Here is a 23,497-nt window from a genome sequence, read left to right as displayed (position 1 = left end):
TCTACATACGTAGGATGGCTGTAACAGCCCCTTAACACTAAAATCTCCGGTACTTACATGAAACACAAATTATCCAACAGTAATCAGGGCCAGTTTATCCACAAGGCACAGCAGACACAGTGCCTAAGGCCCATGACACATTTTAGGGACCCAGGAAAATTTTGTAGTTTCACTTTCTTTTAAAACAGTAAGAAAAAATGACTATAATAATTTGAGTATAATAATTGCAACCTGGATTATATTCTTCTTTATGCTGATGTAGTCATAAAATACAATGTTTAGTATTTTTTATGAAGAAAGGGACCCATGAAGGCAAAAGCCTGAGGACCCATGTAAGTCACGATGCCACCTTGACTGTGATAAGAAGAGTGGGCCTTACATAGCAGGGGAAGGAGAGGGTGGGACGGCTTGACAGAGTAGCGTTGACATATTAATATATACGTCACCATGTTTAAAACAGATAGCTAGTGGGAAGCTGCTGTACAGCACAGGGAGCTCAGCTCGGTGCTCTGTGATGACCCAGAGGAGTGGGACCAGGGTGCGGGAGGGAGGCTCAAGAGGGAGGGGACATGTGTATACATATAGCTGATTCACATTGTTATACAGCAGAAAGTAGTACAACATTGTAAAGCAATTTTACTCCAATTAAAAAAGAAGAAAAGAGTGGGCCTTGGAGTTTATCCCAAGCCTTCTGGCTTACTGCCAAGGTCTTCCACAGCCTGGCCTCTGTCTGCAAGGACAGCCCATTCCTGAGTTTCCTCTGCTTGGGTCCTCAATACTAGCCATGTTGGTCCTCTACCACTATTATGTGGGCAAGAGGCTCCAGGTCAAGTTTTATTAATGTGTCTTTATTCATCTCTCCCCCGACCCTGCCCCGCGCCCCGAGATGTGGAAAGATCTCCACCCGGTTAATATAGAACCTACTCATTTTAGCCCCACCTTCTATCAGGAGGCCTTCCCCAACTGCAACTGCCCCTGAGGATCTATATTCTAACCTACAGCACATATCACTTATCAATACTATGCATGCAGGAACACAGAAAACCCCAGATGGGAAGCAATTACTCACTTTTCCCATGAGAAACTGCCCCCACTGGAAGAAAGAGAGTGATGTAGATGAAACAGTCAAACACCTGCTTAACATGTTTAATCTATTCATTTAAGCACACATAGATTTTTTTAAATAGTTTTTTATATAAAATCACATATTGATTTAGAAATACTTTTTGGTTTTATCTCACATTTCATGAGACAGTTTTATTTAGACTCTCATCACAACCTAAGTTCTTAGACATCACTAGGGTACATTTTGAGTCACCAATTGCAGTGTCCAGATGACATCATCTTTCCCTCCAGTTAAACTCTTCACTTCCAAATAAGTTCTTCTTGAAATTCTTTATGGGGCTCTTGCTAGAAAATTGATTCCAAGCTACAAGCAGCTATTCTCATGACAGTAGACTGCTTGCTTACATTTGTGAACTCCCCAATGTAATCAGAGTTGCTTTTTAAAAATGATCTTGTTTTAAACTAGCTTCTTTATAGTGATAGGCAATATTTGCAACTGAGAGGTCTTAGCCTTCAGAAATAATTACTGTATTTGTTGTATCTCTGCATCCTTTTAAAAACAGGTTATCATTTGATATCTATAAATCTCAAGCTAGTAATGATTGAAGCGGTTTCAGGTAAACATATTGTTTCCCTTTAATGCTTTGTTGCTCAAAATAAAATCACTGAGCCAGAGTCCCATGAGAGAGACTTATAAGGGCTATAATTCTGAATTACATTTCAGAAAAGGCCACTCACTCCTTTTCTGAAATATAATTTAAGGGATGAAATTTTGCTCTGTATTCAAGTCTAAATGCATGTCCTGACAACCAACTATTTGGCATGAGTTGTTCATTTGTTCAGATGTATTTTAAGTCTTCCCAAGTGGCTCAGTGGTGAAGAATCCGTCAGCTAATATGGAGACGCAGGAGATGCAGGTTCAATCCCTGGACTGGGAAGATCCCCCTGGAGAAGGGCATGGGAACCCGCTTCAGTATTTTTGCCTGGAAAGTCCCATGGACAGAGGAGCCTGGTGGGCCACAGTCCATAGGGTCTCAAAGAGTTGGACACGACTGAAGCAACTGAGAACGCACACACACGTTCATTGTTTCAGATGTGCCTGTCTTTCATTCCCAAATAGATGATTATTTTCTACTTTTTATGGTGGACATTCTTAAATATTAATATATACAAAAAAGTAGAGATGCTGGTATAATGAACCAAATGTATATAATTAACTCAACTTCAACTCAACAATGATAAATATACCACATGAAGTCTCATTTCACTTATAATCACACCCAGTCCCCGCTACCATGATTACTTGAGGCAAATTCCAGACTTCATCTGTTAATATCTTTAAAAAAAACTCTAACACAACACCATTTCCAGAGACAAAAGAGTCACACTAATTTTTTGATATAATCAAATACCAAGTGCTTCAAATTTTGTTTTACATAGCTTTTACACTTTATTTACTTTATTTTGGATCAAAATAATGTTCATATACTGTGATTGCTTGATTCGTCTTTGTCTTCTTTTAGCCTATAGATTTCCTTTAACATTTCTCTTTTATTTTTTCTTCTTGCAATTTTTTTGTTGCAGTAACCTGAGTTGTCCGATTTGAAGATTCCCATTGTCTGAGTTTTGCTGACTGCATCCCTTTGGTATCGTTAGTGCATTTCTCTATGACTTGTATTCCCATAAAGGTGTAGTCAGTTCGGGAGGCTTGATCAGATTTGCCCACAATTAATCAATTATTATTATTATTATTTTGGGAGGCAAAATTACACCTTGGTGGTGCTGTGTATTTCTCCTGGGAGGTAGGCAATGTGCGCCCTCTCCCTTCTTGTGATATAATCAACACTGAATGATCATTGCCTAGATCCAGTAATTCAAGTGGTAGTATTTCATCACTCTTTAAAAAATATATATTTATTATTTTTTTAATCTATTTGGTTTTGGCCGCGTCAGGTCCTAGTTGCAGTACATAGGATCTTCCTTGCATCATGAGGGATCTTTGTTGCCATGCCCGGGCTCTCTAGCTGTGGCCGGTGGGCTCCAGAGCACACAGATCAGTAGTTGGCGGTAGCTCGGGTTTAGTTGCTCCACGGCACGTGGGATCTTAGTCTCCTGATTAGGGATCAGACCCAGGTGCCCTGCATTGCAAGATGGATTCTTAAACACTGGATCAGCATGGAAGCCCCTCTATCACTCATTCTGTATTTATTAGCTGCAGTTTTTTCTGTAAAGAGAAATTTCCCATGTCAACTATTTTGGGGGGGGGGGGGTTGGGGATTTTTTTGTTTTTGTTTTGTTGCCCAGTTAAGTCAAGATAAACGTTTGGTTCTTTATTTGCCAGTTTAAAAAATGATGAAATAGTTTTCCAGCATCTTCAAAGGAATTCAGTGAGTTGATTCAATGATTTTTAAGTATTTTTAAGTATAATGAACTTGTGTATTTAAAGATAATCAGGGTTTTAATTCATTATTGGTGCTTAATTTGCTCCATCTTTGACCACAGGGAGCCTCTTTAGTATGACATCTGTCTTTTTAACATAACCCTGTTAGTCTTCAGAGCTATCTTGCATTATGGCATGACAAAATGCAGTAGGATCATTTCCTATGTGAAAATATACAATGTTTCTGACTAGATGAGCCATTTCTCTGAGGTGCCATGATCTGGGTGCTAGGGCTCCCCATTGGCAATGGATTGGTGTTTTGGTCTTTTCAGTGGACAGATGTAAGAAATATAAATTTATTTTAAATCAACTTTATTGAGATATAATTTATATATAATAAAATTCACACATTTTAAGTATAGAGGTGAAGACTTTTGACAAAGTTTACACCTATGCAAGCAGCATTTCAATCCAGATATAGAAAATTTCCATCACTCTGGGAAATGACCCTATGCTGCTGGGTGAATCTCCTCCCCCACTTCCCTCAGGCCATCACCCATCTACCTTTCTCCACTCTATGTTGGTTTTGACTCCTACAGAAGCTCATATAAATGCAGTCATACAATATGTACTCTTTTGAGTCTGACTTCTTTTGTTCAGGATATTTTTGGGATTCATCCATGATGCTGTGTATATCAGCAAGTCGTTCATTTTTATGGCTGAGTAGTGCCCCAATGTATGCAAGCATGCTCAGTCGCTGATTTGATCTGACTCTTGGGGACCCCATGGACTATAGCCCACCAGGCCCTTCTGTCCATGGGATTTCCCAGCAAGAATACTGGAGTAGGTTGCCATTTCCTTCTCGAGGGGGTCTTCCTGACTTAGGGATCAAACCCATGTCTCCTCCATCTCCTGCATCACCAGGTGAATTTTTTACCACTGAGCCACCTGGGAATCCCCTGCTCCAGTGTATAGGTATATTGTAATTACTTATTCATCTTCTTATAGATATGTTTGATTTGCTTCCAATTTGGAGCTATTATGAATAAAGCTATAAATGTCTACATACAAATCTTTTATTGAGCATACACTTTCATATATCTTTAATAAATGCCATTTGCAACCTCATGAATGGACCTAGAGGACTGTCATACTAAGTGAAGGAAGCCAGACAGAGAAAGACAAATACCATATATTATCATGTGTATGTGGAATCTAAAATATATATAACACAGATGAACATATCTATGAAACAGAAACAGACTCACAGACATAGAGAACAGACTTGTGTTTGCCAAGGGTTGGAGGGAGAGATGGTTTGGGAGTTTGGGATTAGTAGGTGCAAACTATTACATATAGAATCAATAAACAACAAGGCACCACTGTATACCACAGGGAACTGTATTCAATATCCTGTAATCAACTGTAACAGAAAAAATATGAAAAAGAATACCAACGTATAACTGAATCACTGTGCTGTACATCAGAACCTAACCCAACTCTGTAAATCAACTATACTTTAATAAAAAGCAAATCAACAAATACATGCCTACGAATAGAATTTCTGGATCATTTGGTAAGTGTATAAGGTTTATAAGAAACTGTCAAAATGTTTCCAAAATAGCTGCTTAACATTCTCAACAAAAATGTAGGAACATTCCAGCTGCTCCGTATCCCTGCCCACAGTTGATACTATCAGAGCTTTTCATTTTAGCTATTATACGCAGCATGAAGTGAAACTTCGCTGTGGTTTTAATCTGCATTTATTTTATGAACACTTAGCATGTGCTATTTGTTTTTGTTTTATATATGTTTCATGTTTTGTATGTTTGTTTTATATAAAAATATGTTTTTATGTTTTATATGTTTGTTTTATATAAAAACATATATGTTTTTATGTCTGTGTAAACTGTCTTTTTAAGGTTTTGGACCTTTTCTTTTTAATTGATTAAATAATTTGTTAATTTACTCAATAATGTGCCAGAACTGCATTGGGCATGACAGGGAGTAGAAAAAAAAGTTATTTTGTGTGAATCATCAGGTCACATGATTCCCTAGCTAAAGCTGATGATGTTAAAATCAAAGACTGACAACAAACACTTGGGAAAAAAGCAATCTTTTTCTTCAATTACGTTTGTTTTGACTCGACCGTTTTTTAATTGGATTATTTGTCTCATTATTGATTTGGAAAAGTTCTTTGTACATTCTAGATTCAAATTCTTTGTTAGATATATGTACTGTGAATGTTTTCTTTCAGCCTATGGCTTTACTTTTTTATTTTTTGTTTTCTTAGTGATACTTTCAAAGAACAGAAAGTTTTAATTTCAATGAATTTAATTTCATTACTTTTCTTTATGCATAGTGCATATGTCCTATCAAAAAAAGTTTTCCTCTCCCACAGTCAAAAGACTTTTATGCTATGCTTTTTTCTAGAAGCTGTATAATTTTACTCATGTTTTGATGTATGATACCTTTTGAAGAAATTTGTGTGTATGATGTTATGTAGAGTGAAAGGTCTTTATTTTTCCTTTTGATGCTCGTGTTCCAGAAGCATTTGTTAGACTATCTTTCCTACTATCGAATTGTATTGATTCCTTTATCAAAAATCAACTGACCATAGATTTTGGGGTCTATATCTGGACTCTCTGTTTTGTTTCATTGACCTATCTATCTTTACATATCCTTACACTGTCTTGATAACTGAGCTTTTACAGTAAATCTTTTTTTTTTTTAATGTTTGTTCACTTGGCTTTGCTGGGCCTTAGCTGTGGCCCTGCAGGATCTTCACTTGCAGCGCATGGGCACTAGTTCCCTGAGCAGGGATGAAACCTGGGCCCCCTGCATTGGGAGCGCAGAGTCTTAAACACTGGACCACCAGGAGAGTCCCTTACAGTAGGTGTTGAAACCATTTGGTATAAATTCTCTGAATTAGGGTTCAATCATAGAGATAGAATCACTTGAAGGTTATACGTAGCTCATAGGAGATTTATCATCAGGATTTGATAGTGTGTGATTGTGGTACTTGGCTGAACAGTCCCTGCAAGACTGCTGTCTTGGTGTCAAGTACTGGGGCTTGGAGTCTGTGCAGCAGATACTCAGGGAGGGAAGGCAGAGGTAAAGAAGTGGAGAGCCAGACAAGCTAGAACCCATGAGTGTGAGGCAAAGCCCTGGGCCAGTCTTCATTGCCTACAATCTCAGTGAAAGGTGTGTCCTGCGTCATAGACTGAAACCAACACCTGGCCCAGGACACAGAGACACTGCTTGAGAACCCAGGAGAAGGCGCAGGCCTGGCTGTTGCCATGCCAACCACACACATTAGTAGCAGACGGACTGGGTGTGTCAGTTAAGCCCACCTTCCCACAAGCCTGCCCATTCATTTCCACCCCGCCCCCATCTCACAGACCAAAAAAAGGGTCTCCAGACCCTGAGATACACAAAGAAGGGGATTCTGGGAAACGTCGTTCAGCCTAGCCCAGCTGATATATCACGAAATCCCCACCATCCAACTTTGTTTTCTCCCAAAATTGTTTTGGCTATTTTACATCCTTTGTATTTTCATATAAACTTTAGAATAAGCTTGCTATTACCTTTACAAACAAAAACTACTGGTTTCCAATTGAGATTGCACTGATTCTGTAAAACAGTTTGGGGACACTGGTCTTCCTACCAATGCTGAGCCTTCCAATTCACAAATATGGTTCCCATCTCAATTTATTTAAATCTTTCTTATTATTTTCAACAATGTTTAGTAGTTTTCAATGTAAATATTTTGCATGTCTTTAAAGAAATTTATCCCTAAGTAATTTATGATTTGATGCTATTACACATATTGTAAATAATATATTTTAAAATTTATTTTCCAACTTTTGATTTCTTGCATATTGACCTTTTATCCTGAAAGGATATTCAATTGACCTTTTACCCTAAAGCCTTGATAAAATCACTTAATACTTCTAGTTTTTCTTTAATAACTTGCTTAGGATTTTCTATGTAGATAGTTATGTTGCTTATGAATAGACTTTTTTACTTCTTCTGTTTCAAGCCCATATCTCTAATTTTTAAAATTTCTTGCCTTATTTTTCTGGCTAGAACCTCCTATTCTATGTCAACTGGAAATGGTAAGAATGAACAACCTTGGCTCATTTCCAATCTTAGAGGAAAAACATTTACTGTTTCATCATTAAATCCATGGCTATAGACTTTTAGCTATAGACGTGTGTGTGTGTGTTAGTTGCTCAGTTGTGTCCAACTCTTTGCAACCCCATGGGCTATAGACTGCTAGGGTCCTCTGTCAACAGAATTCTCCAGGCAAGAATACTGGAGTGGATTGCCATTTCCTTCTCCAGGGGATCTTCTCAGCCTAGGGATCGAACCTGGGTCTCCTGCATTGCAGGAAGATTTTAGGCTTTTAAATGTACTGTTTATTGGATTTAGGAAGTTGTCCCTAATTTCCAATTTTATCATAAATAGATATGATTTTTCAGATATTTTTGTGCCAACTCAGCCTTGAATTCTTGGAATAAATCCTACTTGGTGATGGAATATACTGTCATTTTTAAATATTGCTGGATTTGACTTGCTATTTTTTGATGATTTTTACATACATATTCATTAGTGTGTCAGGAATTTTTAATAATATCTTTGTCAGATTTTGATATGAGTTATACTCGTCTACTTGGCCACCTGATGCAAAAAAAACTGACTCATTAGAAAAGACCCTGATGCTGGGAAAGACTGAAGGCAGGAGGAGAAGGGGATGATAGAGGATGAGATGGTTGGATGGCATCAGCGACTCAATGGACATGAGTTTGAGCAAGTTCCGAGAGTTGGTGATGGACAGGGGAGCTTGGTGTGCTCCAATCCATGGGGTCACAAAGAGTCAGACACGACTGAGCAACTGAACTGATAGTTGTCTAAAAATGGGATGAATGCACTTACTTCTCCTCTACCTTCTAAAAGAGTTTGTGTATGTTGATATTATTTCTTCCTTCAGTGTTTGATAGAATTTACTCTTGGAGTCATTTGGTCTCGGAGATTCTTTGTGGCATGACTTTAAAATTTTATATTCAATTGACTTAACACATATAGTGCTATTTAAATTTTCTTTTTTCTTCTTGTTCAGTTTTGATAAGTTAAACTTTTCAAGAATCTTGTCTATTTTCATTGTTATTAAATTTCTTGGCATAAGGTTTTTATTAATATTTTCTCATTATTTTGTTGATGTTTGTAGGATATATAAAGATAATTCCCCCTTTCATTCTTAATATTAATAATTTTTGGTTTCTTTTTCTCACTAGGAGCTTATCAGTTGTATTAATCTGTTCAAATAACCAACTTTTAAATTTTCTGACTTTTCTTTATTTCTATCTCATTGATTTCTGTTCTTTGTGCAAAACCTTTGTACTGAAAACTACTAAACATTGGTGAGAAAAAATAAGAAAAATCCAGTGTAGTAAATTGATAAAGAGTAACTTCATTTTTTTGTCTTTCTATATATTTAGTGAATATATAATTTATTTTTATTTTTCTATATATTTTTCTTAACTTTTTAAGATGAAAATTCAGATAATTGCTTTAAAATTTTCTTTTTAATATTGGCATTTAAAGGTTTACATTATTCCTCTAAGCACTGATTTAACTGCACCCTACAGATTTTGACTTCATATTTTTCAATTATCATTCTATTGAAAATATTTCCTAATATTCCTTTGTCAATTTTTTGGATACAAATTATTTAGAAATCTCATTTAATTGACACACATTGGTGGATTTTCTAGAACTCTTGTTACTGATTTTTAGTTTAATTCTGTTGTTGACAGAAGATACACTCTATAAAATTTCAGTCTTTTGAAATCTAGTACACTTGTTTGTTAATATCCAGCATATAATCTCACCTCTTTAGATGACCCCTAGTATGACCTCTCAGAGAAGGCAATGGCACCCCACTCCAGTACTGTTGCCTGGCAAATCCCATGGACGGAGGAGCCTGGTAGGCTGCAGTCCATGAGGTCGCTAAGAGTCAGACACAACTGAACTACTTCACTTTCACTTTTCACTTTCATGCTTTGGAGAAGGAAATGGCAACCCACTCCCGTGTTCTTGCCTGGAGAATCCCAGGGATGGGGGAGCCTGGTGGGCTGCCATCTATGGGGTCGCACAGAGTCGGACACGACTGAAGCGACTTAGCAGCAGCAGCAGTATGACCTCTGCCACCTTAGTGCAGTGGGGTCAGCCCATCCTTCTCCAGCTCTATGTGGCTGTTCCCCGGGTCAAGATGTTTCCGGAGCCAAGCTGGGCAAAGACAGTGCTACTTCCTGAGCCTTCCTCATCCTCAAGACTCTCAGTCATGTACGGCTTGTTGTCTGACACCTGGAGACATCCCCTCATGTGCTCAATCGAGTTTTATGAGTATTCCTTGTGGAAGGGTCAGCACAGTTCAAGATACTCCATCAAAGCCAGAGATGGAAGTCTCTTCCTTCATTTTTATTTACTTTGTTTTCATCTCCTTTTCATTTCTTTCTCTTAAGATATTCGGACTTCTCTGGTGGGTCAGACAGTAAAGCATCTGCCTACAATGTGGGAGACCCAGGTTCAATCCCTGGGTCGGGAAGATCTCCTGGAGAAGGAAATGGCAACCCACTCCAGTATTCTTGCCTGGAAAATCCCAAGGACGGAGAAGCCTGGGTAGGCTGCAGTCCATGGGGTCGCAGAGTCGGACAAGACTGAGCGACTTCACTCAAGATATTATTCATTCTGTCTATTCTGTGCTACTTTTAGTTTAGTCTTTATTTATTGAATACTTTTTAAATTTCTAATTCTTTCCTATGTCATGCCACCTTTGTTTGTTTATTTATTTACTTTTTGGCCAGACTGCACGGCTTGTAGAATCTTGGTTCCCTGACCAGAGGTCAAACCTGTGCCCCCTGTAGTTGGAAGTATGGAGTCTTAATCACTGGTCTGCCAGGGAAGTTCCTGTCATGTCACCTTTATTTTTAGCTCCTGTCATGTCTCCTTTATTTTTAAATAGTCTTTTTCTCTAATTACCTCATATTTGAGTTCCCTTGTGGCTCAGCTGGTAAAGAATCTGCCTGCAATGCGGGAGACCTGGGTTTGATCCCTGGGTTGGGAAGATCCGCTGGAGAAGGGAAAGGCCACGCACGCCAGTATTCTGGACTGTATAGTCCATGGGGTCGCAAACAGTCGGACACGACTGAGTGAATTTCACTTTATGAGTTTTTTTCAATTTCAATTTATGCTCTCCTTTCATAGTTTCTGTTGTTTTCTTCTTTTATTTTAGCTCACTTGTAAATGTTAGTTTTCATTTGTTTTGTAGGCATGTTTTTCTGGCATGATTTCTTTGTCCTTAAGGACATTAGTCTGGTCCTTATTCTTTTTAATCTTTAATAACTCTGTAAAAGATACTACAATGATTTTCTTTTGTAACCTTTTAAGTAGAATAAAGCTTTCTTTCTGTTTAAAAAAGGAAGATGGCCAGGATAGCTTTTCTAGTTACAGGGCTCTAGTGCTCGTCTGTTGTTTTTGCAAAGTGATAAGAAGTATGTGTCTGTGTGTCTGTGTATCCCTCTGTGTCCTCAAGCCTTCCGAGGCCGCTCGTGTCTGAACTGCTTCCTTTCCCTGTAGCATCTGGTCCTTGTTTTTGCCTTTGTCCCCTCATCGTCGTCCTGCTCGGTTTGGATTCTCATCCGGCACTTTCTGCTCACTGTAGGGCTTTGCCTTGGAAGGAGCTCCCGTCTGTAGTTTCAAGGGTTTTCAGGGTTCTGGTGGCTCCATCACTACCATATCCTGTGCTGTGTCATCTTCTTTTGGGGGAGGTTGAGGCTTTTATTTATATTTATCTAATTATGTATAGTTGATGCATAATATTATATAAGTTTCAGGTGTATAACAGTGATTCACAATAAGGTTATCCTCTATTTATAGGTATTATTACATATTGGCCATATTTCCTGTGCTGTACAATATATCCTTGTAACTTACTTATTTTATGCATAGTAGTTGTACCTCTTAATGCCCTGCACTGTCTTCCCCCTTCCCCTTTTCCTATCCCCAGTGGTAAGCACTTATTTGTTCTCTATATCTGTGAGTCTGTTTCTTTTTTTAAATACTCACTGGTTTGCTTTAGTTTTTATTTTCCACATATAAGTGACTTTACACAATATTTGTCTTTCTCCATACTTATTTCACTAAGCATAATGCCCTCCAAATCTGTCCATGTTGCTCCAGTTGGAAAATTTCATTCCATTGTATGTATGTACCACATCTTCTTTATCTATTCATCAGTTGATGGACACTTAGGTTGCTTCCATATCTTGGCTATTGTAAATAAAGCTGCTATGAAGACTGGTGAAAAAGTTGGCTTAAAGCTCAACATTCAGAAAACGAAGATCATGGGATCCAGTCCCACCACTTCATGGGAAATAGATGGGGAAACAGTGGAAACAGTGTCAGACTTTATTTTTCTGGGCTCCAAAATCACTACAGATGGTGACTGCAGCCATGAAATTAAAAGATGCTTACTCCTTGGAAGGAAAGTTATGACCAACCTAGAGAGCATATTCAAAAGCAGAGACATTACTTTGCCAACAAGGGTCCGTCTAGTCAAGGCTATGGTTTTTCCTGTGGTCATGTATGGATGTGAGAGCTGGACTGTTATGAAGGCTGAGTGCCGAAGAATTGATGCTTTTGAACTGTGGTGTTGGAAAAGACTCTGAGAGTCCCTTGGACTGCAAGGAGATCCAACCAGTCCATTCTAAAGGAGATCAGCCCTGGGATTTCTTTGGAAGGAATGATGCTAAAGCTGAAACTCCAGTACTTTGGCCACCTCATGTGAAGAGTTGACTCATTGGAAAAGACTCTGATGCTGGGAGGGATTGGGGGCAAGAGGAGAAGGGGACGACAGAGGATGAGATGGCTGGATGGCATCACTGACTCGATGGACATGAGTCTGAGTGAACTCCGGGAGTTGGTGATGGACAGGGAGGCCTGGCGTGCTGCGATTCATGGGGTCGCAAAGAGTCAGACACGACTGAGCGACTGATCTGATCTGATCTGATGAAGACTGGGGTGGATGTATCTTTTTTAATTAATGTTTTTATCTCTTTTGGATGTATACCCAGGAGTGGAAATGCTGGGTCACAAGGTAGTTCTGTTTTTAGTTTTTGAGGAAACTCCATACTGTTTTCTTCAGTGACTGCACCAATTTACATTCCCACCACCAGTGTACTGGGATTCCCTCTTTCCCATATCCTCACCAGCATTTTTTTTTTATAGCCTTTCTGATGATAGGAATTCTGGCAGGTATTAAGTGATATCTATTGTGGTTTTAATTTGCCTTTCTATGATGATTAACACTATTGAGCATCTTTTTATGTGCCTGTTGGCCATCTGTATGTCTGCTTAGCAAAAATGCCTATTCAGATCTTCTGACCATTTTTCATTTAGGTTATTTGGGGTTTTGCTATTGATTTTTGTGAGCTGTTTATATATTTTGAATATTAACCCCTTATTGATTATATTATTTGCAAATATTTTCCGTCACTCAGTAGGTTGTCTTTTTGTTTTGTTCATGGTTTCCTTTGCTATTCAAAGGCTTTTAACTCTAACTAGGTCCCATTTGTTTATTTTTGTTATGAGAAAATGTTCTAATTTCATTCTTTTACATGTAGTGCTCCAATTTCCCTGGTATTACATATTGAAGAGACTTTTCTCCACTGCATATTCTTGCCTCCTTTGTCAAAGATTAACTGACCATAAGGGCATGACTTTATTTGTGGGCTCCTTATTCTGTTCCATTGATCTGCTGCTAAGTCACTTCAGTCATGTCTGACTCTGTGCGACCCCATAGACGGCAGCCCACCAGGCTCCTCCGTCCCTGGGATTCTCCAGGCAAGAAGACTGGAGTGGGTTGCCATTTCCTTCTCCAATGCATGAAAGTGAAAAGTGAAAGTGAAGTTGCTCAGTCGTGTCCAAACCTCAGCGACCCCATGGACTGAAGCCTACCAGGCTCCTCCATCCATGGGGTTTTCCAGGCAAGAGTACTGGAGTGGGGTGCCATTGCCTTCTCCGGTTCCATTGATCTACACATCTTCTTTTGTGCCAGTATCATACTGTTTTGATGACTGTAGCTTTTTAGTATAGTTTGAAGTCAAGGAGCATGACTCCTCCAGTTCTGTTTTTCTTTTTCAAGACTGTTTTGGCTCTTCAGGGTCTTCTGTGTTTCCATACAAATTTCAAAATTATTTGTTCCAGTTCTCTGAAAAATGTCACTGGTATTTTTATAGGGATTATATCGAATCTGTAGGTTGCCTTTGGTAGTATGGTCATTTTACATTAATTCTTCCAATCAACAATTTGATGTGTTTTTCCATCTGTTTGAATCATCTTTAATTTCTTTCATCAGTGTCTTATAGCTTTCTGAATACAGGTCTTTTACTTCCTTACATAGATTTATTCCTAGATATTTTGTTCTTTTTGAAGAAGTGGTAAATTGAATTGTTTCCTTGAATTCTCTTTCTGATCTTTCATTGTTTCATTTCATTCATTTCATTTTTCTCTCAGGACATGACACTTGGATCTGTCTACCACAGTTTAAGCCTGCCTTGGAACTTGGTTTACCCTCTTTATTTGATATGATAAATAGCTTTATATTCATACACTATTAATCATGATTTGTAGCTCAATTCCAGAGCAAATGAAAAAGAAATTCAAATATAAGGATAAACTATCCAGCCTGAATATAAATATCTGACTTTGGGAATTCAAAAATCCCACTACAACCAGCTTATTTTAATTCTCTGATTCTCTGCCCTTTTATGTGAAATGAGTATCTGTATCTCTGCCACTGCCAAACCACATGGAGAAAGTACCCAAAAGTGATGTTTTTGGTATCTTTAAGGAAAAGATGATTTCATATACATCAAATGCACTTTAAACCCATTTTGTGTCATCCATGCTTGTGTACACTTTTGGAGTTCTTTAGAGAACTCATGTTCAAGTATGATATAGTACCAAAAGCAACAGTATCAATACTCCAATAAATCAGACTACCCGTGTAACCATTTGAAGGAGAATCAAAAGATATATGTAATTCGGAAAGAACATTTTTTGGTACAAATAATGAAGGGAATAGTTTTATCCCTTATGCCAGGCAATTGTAAGACTTTAATGAATGAATTCATTGTTTGAATACAAGGTGGCTGCTGCTGCTGCATCCCTTCAGTCGTGTCCGACTCTGCGACCCCATAGACGGCAGCCCACCAGGCTCCCCCGTCCCTGGGATTCTCCGGGCAAGAACACTGGAGTGGGTCGCCATTTCCTTCTCCATGAAAGTGAAGTCGCTCAGTTGTGTCTGACTCTTAGCGACCTCATGGACTGCAGCCTGCCAGGCTCCCCCGTCCATGGGATTTTCCAGGCAAGAGCACTGGAGCGGGTGCCATCGCCTTCTCTCCGATACAAGGTGCACTGTTTATTATTTCTCCTCTAGTTTGAATAAGCAAGAGCATCCATCATTTTCATCTCTTCCTCCTCAGATGCTTGTTCTGTCTTTTCTCTTCTTGATCTTTTCATTTTCCACTGAGCATGAACAGGGTAGGAAGAAGTCTTTCTCTCTGAGGAAGATACACAATTATCTTTTAGTAATGATGTTCTGTAGCTTGGAAGCATTCAGCTGTGAGAGCAAGGGCTCTTCTCATCTGCTTCACTGTAGGGGAGACACTGAACAGTTCCTCCATTGAGGGATGACCCCAGATGCTGTTTGCTATGGTGAAGCTCTTTGTTCCTGGCAACAAGGAAGAGATAGGGATGGGGAACTCAGGACAGGACATACAATATATGGGTACACATCAGGCAGGACACCCTGCCCTGGAGGAACCTACTTCCCTTTCTTGTGAGAACAGCAAGAGTAACGGTCAGAGTTAACTTTTATTGAAAGATTAGTACCAAGAGTGAAATACAAAATCTTTAACCACAGAAACAGCATCAGTGTCAACCAATCAGAATATTTCTGATTGAAACAGCAAGCATTCTGATGAGTCCATGCCCTCCCCATTCCAGTTAAATATCTTATCAAGAAGCTATGTGGACATATGAGGACTGCCAATGTCAACCCTACCTTAAGACCTGCCGGGCACTGACCTGTGCTCACTGAATCCTGCCAGCCACCCTGAGAGATGGATGCTCTTATTATTCCAACGTGACATCAGGGAAGGCTGAGGCTTAAAGAGACTGACTTGTCTCGTGTCACACAGCTGAGAGGCAGTGGGACTGGGTTCATACCAGGAGTCCAGGAGTCCAGGCTGTGAACTTCTGCATTCTGATAACTCTTGAGGAAGCTGTGCTCTACAGCTCCTCCTGCCTCTCCTGTACACGGTAGGGATGTGAAGGCTGACCTTCATCAACCTGGTCTTAGGGACAAGAAAAGTAGTCTTTGGCTAGTCCACGGAGGAAAGCAATGCAAACAGCTTAGTGAAATGACAGAATTAGGAATAAGCCTTGGGGCCAGGCTCTGCTCCTCTGCTCCAGAGATCATGCTGGAATTGAGCCAGATCCTTGGAGGATGACAGAAGTTTAACATCCAGACTGAGCTTCCAGCCCCAGGGGGCATTTTTCACATAGTTGCCCTAGATCGTAACTCCTCATTCCTATAGCTGTCAAGAGAATTGTATCTGGTTGTAGCTTTTTCAAGCTGGGTTTATTTAGAGCTAAGTAAACAACTTGGTTCCAGAGACTGATCAGTCACACTGATCTTAACCTCACTGTCTTTCCTGGTTTATTGGACTTTTTGTTTCTCAGCCAGTAGTGACATGACTTCATCACTGTCGGTGAGTCACTTGAATGATGACACGTCACGTTCCCAGAAATCTTATATTCCAGCTGTGACGCACAGGACCAACGGTACCCATGTGCCCACTCGCTGCCATTCCCAGCTGTCACCCTCTCGTCTTTCCTTCCCTCTCAAGAACATGTATGAGAATAAAAAGGATGGAGATGATGTTACTAGAGGTATCCACCTGGACAAGCTCCTTAACCTCTCTGAGCCTCAGTATCCACATTTGTAAAATGTAATTGAAGTATATGTACCCTGTGTTGGGGAGGGGTCAGCACATGGAGGAAGAAAGATATGATTTGTCAGAGCAAATCTTAACCCCAACTTCTTCATCATACTCATGTCCACAGACTAGATGGGACTCTAGTTGTGAAGAATGAGTCACTCACAATAAAACGCCAGTGTCTGCATGATCAGTCATCACTACTGCTATTATCACTATCAACCACAACGGTGAAGCTGTGTATGTATATCACATATTTATTCTATGCTGAGCAGAGTACAAAAGGAGATATGTCTCGTATCTCATTCCTTCCTCAAAACCATGCTCTGAAAGTAGACTTCATGTGGGTAGACTTCACCATTGCTCAGGTTTAGATACTAGACCAGTGGGTCCTGGGGTGGAGGAACCAGATCCAGGTGGCCCACATAGAGACCCAGAGTCCTCCAGTGCCCACCAGCCAACACAAGCATCGTCTACTGCTGCCCCCTGGAAACTGTGTGGGTGCTTACTTCCTCGGAGCCCTCCAGCTTCCATCCCAGTGAGAAGCATTGCCCATGCTGAGCGGATACACTAATCATCCTGTCTCTGGGTACCCAGGGGAGACAGCCCATCCACAGCAGGCAGAAAGGTTGTTACTGCCTAAAACTATCTGGCAGAAGTGACGTCTATCTGGCTTCAATACATATAGCACTCCTGCGACGTTTTCCACAGGAACCATAGCACTCGTAAGCTCCCCTGCTCACACCAGGAGAGGCACGGAGCCCTTCTGATGGGCCTGTGCCTCCTCTTTGTAGCCAGAGCAGTGATACAGCACACCCATATTAGTGTTGTTTGGAGGGATGGAAGATGAGATACATGCTATCGAGCACAGCCCTGGGACGTTATAAATAATAAGTAGTGATTGCTATTATTAGTAAATAATACCATAACAGTAAAATAAAGAGTGTGGAAGCATTAGTACAGACAAATTTCAGAGACACTGCAGGCTTGTTTCCAGACCACTACACTAAAGTGAATACTGCAATAAAGCAAGTCACACTTTTTTTTTTTTTTTGGATTCATGGTGCACAGTTCACACCACATTGTAGTCTGTTAACTGTAATAGCACAGTGCCTAATAAAACAATGCGCATCCCTTAAAAAAGTACATTATTGGGACTTTTCTGGTGGTCCAGTAATTAAGACTTTCCCTTCCCATGCAGACAGAGGGTGTTAGTTCCATCCCTAATTTGGGAACTAAGACCCTGTATACCTCCTGCTCCACCCCCCCCCCCAGAGAAAACCAATAAACAGAAGAAATATTGTAACAAATTCAATAAAGACTTAAACATTTTTTAAAAATACCTTGCCACTAAAATTACTAAAAAATACTAAGCATCACCCTAGTCTTTGTTGTCATTGTTTGGTTATTAAGTTGTGTCCAACTCTTTTTAATACTCTCTCCTTGGAAGAAAAGCTATGATGAACTAGACAGCATATTAAACAGATATTTTAAGCAGAGGCATTACTTTGCCAACCAAGGTCCATCTAGTCAAAGCTATGGTTTTTCTAGTAGTCATGTACGAATATGAGAGCTGGACCATAAAGAAAGCTGAGCACTGAAGGACTGATGCTTTTGAACTGTGGTGTTGGAGAAGACTCTTGAGAGTCCCTTGGGCTGTAAGGAGATCAAACCAGTCAATCCTAAAGGAAATCAGTCCTGAATATTCATTGGAAGGACTGATGCTGAAGCTGAAGCTCCAATACTTTGGCCACCTGATGTGAAGAACTGACTCATTTGAAAAGACCCTGATGCTGTGAAAGACTGAAGGCAGGAGGAGAAGGGAACAACAGAGGATGAGATGGTTGGATAGCATCACTGACTCTATGCACCTGAGTTTGAGCAAGCTCCAGGAGTTGGTGAAGGACAGGGAAGCCTGGTGTGCTGCAGTCCACGGGGTTGCAAAGAGTCAGACATGACTGAGCGACTGAACTGAACTGAATTAGGTTGCCGCAGTTTTTCTTCCGAGGAGCAACCGTCTCTTAATTGCATGGCTGCAGTCACTGTCCACAGTGATTTTGGAGCCCAAGAAAATAAAGTCTGCCACTGTTTGCATTTTTTTTTCCCCATCTATTTGCCATGGAAGTGATGGGGCCAGATGCCATGATATTAGTTTTTTGAATGTTGAGCTTGAAACCAGCTTGTTCATTCTGCTCTTTCACCTTCAGTGGTAAAGAATCAGCCTGCCAATGCAGGAGGCGCAGGTTCAATCCCTGGGTTGGGAAGATCCCCTGGAGGAGGGCATGGTAACCCACTCCAGTGTTCTTGCCTGGGAAATTTCATGGACAGAGGAGCCTGGCGGGCTAAAAGCTATGGAGTTGCAAAAGAGGTGAACATGACTGAACAACAACCACAGCAAAATGAGTGTTAGTGACACTTTATTTGACATGAAGTAAGCATTTAATAAGAATAATCTTTAAGTGGAATAGCTGTAAACATTTATTAGGTTTCTATTTTTCACCAGCCTTGTTCTAAGCAATTTATGTGCATTAACTCATTTCAGTTCCCTGAGGCGAGATTCAAGTGCAAATAGTTTATTAAAGGCAGGGCTCCTTAACACTTGAAGGAGTAGGGGAAGCAGGACAAAAAAGGAAAATCTATGCAATTTCAGGAAAACTGCCCCAGAGGGTAGCTTCCCACAGGGCAGTTCTGGAGCCTAAATCATGCCTCAGGACTTGATGGCTAAACTTTCTTTCCTGTCCAAAGCCCTGACAGTCATTGGCTGAGGACCAGGACAAAGTAACACCCCCGTGCTTCTGGCCCTCCATCCCCACAGGTGAGCAGCCTCCGCAGATGGAGGAAGCCCTGTGGGGATTTGTAGGTGCTGATGAGCAGGGAAATAAAAGAACTGAGAAGCCAAAGAAGGGTGCACAGATGGTGTGAAACAGATGCTGAGAGGCTGGGCCGGACACTAACAGTGTTTCCTGCAAAGTCTTCAGTTCAGTTGCTCAGTCACATCCGACTCTTTGTGACCCCATGAACTGCAGCACGCCAGGGTTCCCTGTCCATCACCAACTCCCGGACCTTGCTCAAACTCATGTCCACTGAGCAGTGATGCCATCCAACCATCTCATCCTCTGTCATCCCCTCTCCTGCCTTCAATCTTTCCTAGCATTACGGTCTTTCCTAATGAGTCAATTCTTTGCATCGGGTAGCCAAAGTATTGGAACTTCAGCTTCAGCATCAGTCCTTCCAATGAATGTTCAGGACTGATTTCCTTTAGGATTGACTGGTTTGATCTCCTTGCAGCTCAAGGGACTCTCAAGAATCTTTTCCAACACCACAGTTCAAAAGCATCAATTCTTCGGCATTCAGTTTTCCTTATGGTCCAGCTCTCACATCCGTACATGACTACTGGAAAAACCATAGCTTTGACTAGTGAACCTTTATCAGCAAAGTAATGTCTCTGCTTTTTAATATGCTGTCTAGGTTGGTCATAGCTTTTCTTCCAAGGAATAAGCTCTTTTCATTTCATGGTTGCAGTCACCATCTGCGATGATTTTGAAGCCCAAGAAAATGAAGTCTGTAACTGTTCCCTTTGTTTCCCCTTCTCTTTGCCATGAAGTGATGGGACTGGATGCCATGATCTTATATTTTTGAATGCTGAGTTGTAAGCCAGCTTTTTCACTCTCCTCTTTCACTTTCATCAAGAGGCTCTTTGGTGCCTCTTTGCTTTTTGTGAAAGGGTGGTGTCATCTGCATCCATTTGAGCTTATTGATATTTCTCCCGGCAATCTTGATTCCAGCTTGTGTTTCTTCCAGCCCAGCGTTTCTCATGACATACTCTGCATATAAGTTAAATAAGCAGGGTGACAATATACAGCCTTCATGTACTCCTTTCCCAATTTGGAACCAGTCTGTTGTTCCATGTCTGGTTCTAACTGTTGCTTCTTGACCTGCACACAGATTTCTCAGCAGACAGGTCAGGTGGTCTGGTATTCCCATCTCTTGAAGAATTTTTCACAGTTTGATGTGATCCACACAGTCAAAGGCTTTGGCATAGTCAATAAAGCAGAAGTAGATGTTTTTCGGAAACTCTCTTGCTTTTTCTATGATCCTGCAGATGTTGCCAATTTGATCGCTGGTTCCTCTGCTTTTTCTAAATCCAGCTTGAACATCTGGAAATTATCAGTTCACATACTGTTGAAGCCTGGCTTGGAGAATTTTGAGCATTACTTTACTAGCGTGTGAGATGAGTGCAGTTGTGTGGTAGTTTGAACATTCTTTGGCATTGCCTTTCTTTGGGATTGGAATGAAAACTGACCTTTTCCAGTCCTGTGGCCACTGCTGAGTTTTCCAAATTTGCTGGCATATTGAGTGCAGCACTTTCCCAGCATCATCTTTTAGGATTTGAAATAGCTCAGCTGGAATTCCATCACTGCCACTAACTTTGTTCATAGTGATGCTTCCTAAGGCCAACTTGACTTAGGACTCCACGATATCTGTTTGTAGGTGAGTAATCACACCGTCATGATTATCTGGGTCATTGAGGTCTTTTTAGTATAGTTCTCCTGTTTATTCTTACTACCTCTTCTTAACATCTTCTACTTCTGGTAGGTTCATATCATTTCTGTCTTTACAGAAAAGTCTTACAACAACAGAAAATCCATTTGACAGATGAAGCACAGAAGGTTAAATAATTTGCTCTAGTCTCATAGCTAGTAAGTAAGCTAGTAAGTGGAAAATAAAGATTCAAATCTTTATTTGAGTTGTCCAGCCAACTCTCCTAACCGCACCAGCTACCCTTTCCAGAGATGATGTCTGCATGTAGTTTGTGCTGCAGACACCTGAGGGTGAACTAAATATCCCTCTGTGGAGGAGGTCCCTTGTCATCCTGATTCTCCCAATCATCCCTCATCACAATGGAAACACCTGAGGGTGAACTAAATATCCCTCTGTGGAGGAGGTCCCTTGTCATCCTGATTCTCCCAATCATCCCTCATCACAATGGAAACAGGCCTCTGGTCATCACTGTCAGCTACGAAGCCCTGTCATCTGCTCTTTTTTCTACAAGTTTTTATTTTTGTGTGTGTATGTGTCTATGTGTGATGAGTCGTGTCCGACTCTTTGAGACCCCACAGGCTATAGCCCACCAGGCTCCTCTATCCATGGAATTCTCCAAGTAAGAATACTAGAGTGGGTTGTCATTTCCTACTCCAGGGGACCTTCCTAAGCCTGGGATTGAACTCACATCTCCTGCATCTCCTGTACTGACAGGCGAGTTCTTTACCACAGCACAACCTGGGAAGCAAAAAGTTTTCATTTATTACTTTACTATTATCAGTATACACTGACAGTTTAGTTTGTATTGCAAGAAAATAAAATTCTTCAATCAAAATTACATTTCATGAAGGATTATAACTGCTCTTCTTAACTTTGTGTGTGGGGGGCTGCATATGTGTAGAGTCTTTACAATAGGTCATCATTTTCTAGAACAAAACAAAACAAAACAAAAATAAACAAACTGGAAATTGTAGCTTCCTACTACAGAATAAACAGGCAAAACAATTTGGACATGAAATCACAACTTCCAGTTTTTATTTTGTGACTTCAAATCCATGTTGAAGTGAAGTGAGTGAAGTCACTCAGTTGTGTCTGACTCTTTGCAACCCCATGGACTGCAGCCTACCAGGCTCCTCAGTCCATGGGATTTTCCAGACAAGAGTACTGGAGTGGGGTGCCATTTCCTTTTCCAGGGGATCTTCCTGACCCAGGGATCGAACCCGGGTCTCCTGCATTGTAGGCAGATGCTTTACCGATCCATGTTAGTGGTTAAAATACGTGTATGTTACAACTACATTCTGTTGTATAATACTGGGAAATTTTTTATTATTTTTATAGTAATAAGGTTAAAACTGTATATTGTTTAAAAGTGTGTGGATACTAGCTATCTCAGGTCTTTCATGTGAGCCTAGTACAGCAGAGAAAAACATGGCTCTTTCCTGTTTTGCATATGTTGAATTCATTGGTGCACAGAATAGAACCTGCAGTCTGCTCTCAGTGGCACTTGGGGTCTTGCTGCTCGTGACATGGCCCTCTTGGCCCTGCAGCAAGCGCAGGATGCAGGCTCTCAAGACCCTGCTTATTCATCTGAAACAAGTTTCATTTTATTTCGACATTTCAAAATATGTTGCTTTCTCTTCAACATGTTAAATTATTCTTCCCTGGAAAGAGTTTGGGCTTTCTTGATAGCTCAGTGGGTAGAGAATCTGCCTGCAATGCAGGAAACCCTGGTTCAATTCCTGGATCAGGAAGATCTGCTGGAGAAGGGATAGGCTACCCACTCCGGTATTCTTCGGTTTCCCCTATGGCTCAGCTGGTAAAGAATCCTCCTGCAATGCAGGAGACCTAGATTCGATCCCTGGGTTGGGAAAATCCCCTGGAGAAAGGAAAGGCTACCCACTCCAGTATTCTGAAAAGAGTTTAGCCCCAATTGTATTTTTTCTATAAAAATAATAGCAAAGTATTTCCTGTTGATTTAAGCGATTAGAAAAAGTACTGACTTCACACAGTACTTGAACTTACACAGCCACCCAGCTTCATTTGGCATGTGACTTATCAACCTCTGGTGCTAGGGGTGAAAAAATAGACTATAAATTGATGGGATGATGATAAAACTGTATTTAATATATTGATAAAGCATTCCATATTAAATGTGTATTACTTTTTACATGTGACTGATCACTTTTTATAGAGTGACAGTCACAAACATGAACAAGCAGTGATGCTCTGGAGCAGAGTTTCTTACCTCTGCCGTTAGTGACATCTCAGGTCAGATGCTGCTTCCTTATGAAGAGATCCTGTGAGTTGTGGGGCCCACTCACCAGATGCTAGGAGCAGCGCCCAGTGCCGACAAGTTGTGACAAACAAAAACATTTCTTTCTACGCCCCTTGTCCTCTGGGAAGCGAAACTGCCCCTAGTAGAGGACCACTGCTCAAAGGACAG

Source organism: Bubalus bubalis, chromosome 21 (genome assembly GCF_019923935.1).
Source record: "Bubalus bubalis isolate 160015118507 breed Murrah chromosome 21, NDDB_SH_1, whole genome shotgun sequence".
Lineage (NCBI taxonomy): Eukaryota > Metazoa > Chordata > Mammalia > Artiodactyla > Bovidae > Bubalus > Bubalus bubalis.
The sequence above is the reverse complement of the archived record's forward strand: the minus strand, read 5'-3'. Positions refer to the sequence as shown.